Source organism: Zootoca vivipara, chromosome 16 (genome assembly GCF_963506605.1).
Source record: "Zootoca vivipara chromosome 16, rZooViv1.1, whole genome shotgun sequence".
Lineage (NCBI taxonomy): Eukaryota > Metazoa > Chordata > Lepidosauria > Squamata > Lacertidae > Zootoca > Zootoca vivipara.
In genome coordinates this window covers 30457951-30464128 of record NC_083291.1, presented here as the reverse complement: position 1 = coordinate 30464128, position 6178 = coordinate 30457951, and positions in this window count along the sequence as shown.

Below are 6178 nucleotides of genomic sequence, written 5' to 3'. Positions count from 1 at the left end.
ACTGGTCAGAACTCCAAGTCCCATAGTTAACCTAAATTTCCAATGCATTTTCTGCTTTCAGACAATAGGTGGCAGTATAACCCACTTGATGGACAGACTCCCAGGAAAACCACCTTTCAGGTGAGCCAACCGCCCATTTCCCCCCTCCCTCCTCTTTTGTTATTGCAACCCAGCTAATGTAAGGTCAATTGGGTTAGCTTTTGAGTAGATGTGGGAGCTGTTCTGAGCATGCTCAGAAGCACACTCTACAGGGCAGAATGCTAGGGAAGGGAATGGTTGTTAGTTTGGCAGCTTGGTTCTTTAATTAATATTTCCTAACAGAGAGAGAGGGACGTGGGTGGCGCTGTGGTCTAAACCACTGAGCCTCTTGGGCTTGCCAATCAGAAGGTTGGCGGTTCGAATCCCCACGATGGGTTGAGCTCCCGTTGCTCTGTCCCAGCTTCTGCCAACCTAGCAGTTTGAAAGCACGCCACTGCTAGTAGATTAATAGGTACCACTCCAAGCGGGAAGGTAAATGGCGTTTCCATGCACTCTGGTTTCCGTCATGGTGTCCCATTGCACCAGAAGCAGATTAGTCATGGTGGCCACATGACCCGGAAAGCTGTCTGTGGACAAACACAAGCTCCCTCGGCCTGAAAGCAAGATGAGCGCAGCAACCCCACTGTCGCCTTTGACTAGACTTAACCATCTAGGGGTCCTTTACCTTTTACCTATTCCTTTTCACCTTCTATGGAGAATTAAGAATGGAGACATGGAGGAGACTGTCATAGCTTTTAGAAATATAGTTTATTCACCTACTTACACCTTCAGTCTGCATGAAGGGAGCCCAGATCTTACAGCATGGTCATTTCAAGATATATATGATTTTCAGTAATATACATTTCAATAGTTGTACAATAGTTTTCAAGATATATATGATTTTTCAGTGATATACTTTTCAATAGTTTTACAATCATTCTAACATGTCAAAACTCATCTTCCTCCTCTTTCTGCGGTTCCTTAATTATTATTATTTTTTGTAAATTGCCTGCATATTTTAGATTAACTTACTTTATTCTTTTATTCATCTACTTTAAATATGTGCTCCTATGAAACTGCAGGTTATTACAATAATCCTGCCAATGTTTTTATCTGTTTACAATTTATCTGTAAATATTCAATAAACCATTTCCATTCTTTTATTTTTAAAAATTGTTATCTTGATTTCTTATTCTTCTGGTAAGTTTCGCCATTTCTACATATCCCATACATTTTTGTACCTATTCTTCCTTTGCCTTCTTTCCTTTGTACCTATGCTTCCTTTCCTTTTAGGTAGTTCTATTCCATTCTTCAGGAAATCAGCCCTGAGCGCTCACTGGAAGGACAGATCGTGAAGCTGAGGCTCTAATACTTTGGCCACCTCATGAGAAGAGAAGACTCCCTGGAAAAGACCCTGATGTTGGGAAAGATTGAGGGCACTAGGAGAAGAGGACGATGACAGAAGATGAGATGGTTGGACAGTGTTCTCGAAGCTACGAACATGAGTCTGACCAAACTGCGGGAGGCAGTGCAAGACAGGAGTGCCTGGCGTGCTCTGGTCCATGGGGTCACGAAGGGCACGACTAAACGACTAAACAACAACAACAACATCCCTATAATTCCCCAAAGGATAGCTTACTCTTAACGTTAATTAGGCTCAAGCATGTTGGTCAAATGAGGCTGGTTATCCCACATTCCGAACCAAAGTAAGATGGTTTTTTTTTTTCCATTTAGTTAGGTGCAAACTATTTGTAAAACAGCAATGCTTAAATGTCTGCAGTATCTTTGCAAGGGTGGATGATGGGGAGAAAACCATGACTGGTCCATGCCCCTGTGAGCTCTCACTGGCCACATCCCCATGACTTCTTGGCATCGGGTCTAGTGGGCACCAGCCGCCACTGGTTCTCCCCCTGCTTGTACCTTCTGCTCACAATTCTGACTTTGCTTTGGAGGTCATCTGACGCAGTTGTTTACACCAGGACTCAGCCTCAGGCAGGTGATCACAAGACCTGGAAATGCTAAGAATTAGCTTGGCCAGCTCGTGCCCAGGACAGGAGGAGAGAAGGGGGTGGCGGCAGCAACGGCAGCAGAGAGTTACGAAACAGGAACTTCCAGCAGGAGAAGAGGGCACTTTCCTGAGTCATGCTGCTGTTGTCTATTCCTCCTCCTCCTCCTCCCTTCCTCTTGCAGAGTTGCTAGGATTTCTCTTTCACGCAGCACAGCAGCATTCATTCCACAGCCTCCTGAGTCACAGCAGGACTGTGCACAACACACCATGTGCCCTCGAAAGGGGACACTGCCTTGCACTGATTCACCCCCACCAGCCACATCCGTAGTGACTGTAGCTAATTTCCAGCTGGGTAGGGAAGAGAGCTCTGTGCTGCATGTGATAGCTAGATCAGCTCCGCAAATTATAAGCAAAGCTGGGGGTGTTTATCTGCAGCAGTGCTGTGCCATGGAAATAACGAAGATCTCAGACAATTTCAGCTGGTGGTGAGTGTTAGGGGATGATGTCCAACTGAAAACCACATGTGCTTCTGTAATCCGGTGGTTCCCAGACTCTCTCCCCCAACATGGATCCCTGGAAAACATAGCTGTCAAGTTCTCCCTTTTTTTAAGGGAAATTCCCTTATGCTGAATAGGCTTCCTTGCGAGAAAAGGCAAAACTTGACAGCTATGCTTGAAAATTGCTAATGGTATTGGTGGACCACTTAATGATTTTTCCTCCCTGCCGTAGCAATTGCATTGCCCTGTGCTAGATAGTTTTTTCCTTTGTAGCTGTATTTTTAATGCCTGTTTTATTTCTTACACCGGATTTGATTGTAATATCATTGGCATTCCGTAGAATTCAAATGGCAATAAAAGGAAACACAATATAGGGAATAGTAGCAAAAATACAATTAAAAATCAATGTTCATTTTTAATGGATATGTGCTGTGGACCAACTGAATGAAGCTGGCCCATGGACCAAAATCCGGGAACCCACGCTTTAAGGCAGGCATCCCCAAACTTTGGCCCTCCAGATGTTTTGGACTACAGTTCCCATCATCCCTGACGACTGGTCCTGTTAGCTAGGGATCATGGGAGTTGCAGGCCAAAACATCTGAAGGGCCGCAGTTTGGGGATGCCTGCTTTAAGGCAAGGAAACTCTGGTTAAGAATCCTTGCATCATTTATGTGTTTATTCCATTTCTATCCAACCTTTCCTCCAAGGCTGATGTTTATGGTTCTCCTTCTCCCTAACAACCCTGAGACAGGGGTGGAGGAAGGGGTGGGTGGTGGGTGCGGGCCACCCCGGGTCTCACCACTGACTCTGCACTGCCTAAACGGTTCGCCTGCTGCCTCCCCCCCCCCAGCTGTAGGGCGGCTGAGTGGGAGGAGGCAGGCAGACTCTGGAGGCCCCACAGTGCACCCTGCCCCAATGGGTGGCTCACCCCACCCTTGGGCATGCCTCCCCAGGCACCTGAGCGGCTTACTCTACTGCTGCCCTGAGAGGTAGGTTAGGCTGAGATACTGTGACTGGCCCAAGGTCACCCATTGAGCTTGATGGCTGAGTGAACCCTGGCCTCTTGTGTCCTAGTCAAACATTCTAACCAAGGCCCCTGTCACGGACTTAGTTAGATGCAGAGAAATGGGAGGGAGGCACCAGCTAGGGAACCCTCAAGGGAAGAAGGCTCAGAGCCTGGGGATTGGTAGTAGGACTACAATGAGTGGTCAGAGGGAGCAGACTGGGAGGAAGTGTCTGAAGCTGAAGAGGTAAGGGCTTAGTGAGCAGAGAGAGTCTGCGACAGAGAGAAGTCCAGAACCAGAGGCAGAAGCGGAAGCTGGAGAGGAGGCTGTTCAAAAGGCAGAGATGAGTCAGGCTGGTGAAGAAGGCAGTGTGCCTCCTCCTCCTGCAGTGACCAGCTCCCTTCCCCACTGTTCTCCCAGAACCAGAAGAGGTATGAAGAGAGAGGAGCAAAGACAGGCATGACGACTGTCTCAGATTGCTTGGGAAGGATCTGGGAGAGGAGGAGAATTCGGCAACTGTGGAAAGGCCTTGAGTCCGCACAACTGCCTCATGGGGGCAGGATTGACCAGGGCAAGTTCCTGTGCTCACTGCGCCTGGCCTCCTTGAGCCGCACTTGTTTCCTTGAGTAAGGGGTTAACAAGCTATCATTGGAACCTGGAAGCCACCATAGCTGCTTCTCTGGCAGAGAGGGCAGCGGTGAGGGGGGCACACCAAATGGAGGCGCCCCATGGATTCCGCTGCCTAAGGTGGCTGTCTCATTTTGCCTCATGGATGGGTTACCCTGAGCAGCAAGGGTGGCTGCTTCTGACTGCCATGCCCACTTAGAATAATAGAACCACAGAATCATAGAATTGTAGAGTTGGAAGGGAACCCAAGAGGCATCTAGTCCAACCCCTTGCAATGTAGGAATCTCAACTAAAGCATCGATGACAAGTGGCCATCTCGCCATAGGATTGCCCTGCCAGGCTTGGCTTGCATGGCCTAACCTTTTGCCCAATCCGAGCAAATTATTAACAGAGGCTGTAGCTAGATTTCTCTTTCTGGCTACAAAAACACGGAAGGAAATATCCTCAGTTTAAACCTACCCTGTCTAGCTGCTGTTCTCATAGAACACAACTTTTAATCTGGGTATGCTTGCTTCTATACAAATGGCAGGGGCTAGGAGCAGCTACCTGCATGGATTGCCCACCTGCCCTCTCCCTTTTGGAAAGAACAGCCGGCACTTCGGCAGTTCAAATCCCCATGACGGAGTGAGCTCCCGTTGCTCTGTCCCAGCTCCTGCCAACCTAGCAGTTCAAAAGCATCCCAGTGCAGGTAGATAAATAGGTGCTGCTGCCGCAGGAAGGTAAAACATTTCCATGCACTTTGGCACTCATGAAATATATACATTTCACTGATTTTACAATCATTTTGACATTTTAAAACTTGACTTCATTCCCCTTCTTTCTGCAGTTCCTTAAATATATTTTAAATATCTTCTGCATATCCAAATTAACTTAATTTACTCATTTATTTACCTTCTCTCTCTCTCTCTCTCTCTCTCTCTCTCTCTCTCTCTCTCCCCTCTTATGTAACTGCAGGTTATTACAATAATCCTTCCAGTGTCTTTATTTGTTTACAATTTATCTGTAAATATTCAATAAAGCATTTCCATTCTTTTATAAAGTTTGTTATCTTGAATTCTTATTCTTCCAATAAATTTCACCATTTCTGCATATTCCATAAGTTTTTGTATCCATTTTTCCTTTGCTGGGACTTCCTCTTCTATCCATTTTTGGGCAAGTTGTATTCCTTCCGCTATACAGTGGTACCTCGGGTTACGAATGCGATCCGTTCTGGGTCGCAGTTCGTAACCCGAACCGCCATTTTGCGCATGCGCAAATCGCGCACGCCGCTTCTGCGCACGCACGCGCGGCAAAAATACTTCTGGGTTTGCGCAGTTCGTAGCCCGAGTTGTTCGTAACCCGAGGTGTTCGCAACCCGAGGTACGACTGTAGTCGCATACATGAATAAATTTCTATAAATTTAGGTAGTTCTACCCCAGAGTTGGTCACGACTGGACCTAATGGTCAGGGGTCTCTTTTGCTATTATTTTATTTGGCATCTGTAGGGTGGAGGGGAGAGGGGTTTATTGATTTGAGGTTTTGTCTTGTTTTGATTATTTTTTTGTGTGTGTTTTTATCTTGTGTTTTTATGTTGTGAACCATCCTGAGTTCTAGAGCTGAAGGGCAGTACACAATGTAATAAATAAAAAACAAATTAATAAAAATAACACTGTGCTATATACTATTCTATGCTTATTTTGCCCCTTTCTTATTATCCTGCTTTAAATGCTCTTGTTATATTTAACTTCTTTTAGTAATTTTTCTTTTAAAATGCTTTTAATATATATTAAAAAAAACTTGGCTGCGTTAAATGTGCATTCTGCAGTTTACCTCCTTTGTAATGTTTTATTTTGAAATCTTTTAAGACAATATTTTAGTTTCCAGTTAATTATGCTGCTTTGAATGTACACTTCAGATTTGACTGTCTTCTGATATGTTCTATTCTGGATTGTTTTATTTGGTGTTTTGATTTAGGCTGGAAACCATTGTGGGATTTCCCCCCCTTAAAAATATAAAGCGGTATAGAAATATAAATGAATAATAAT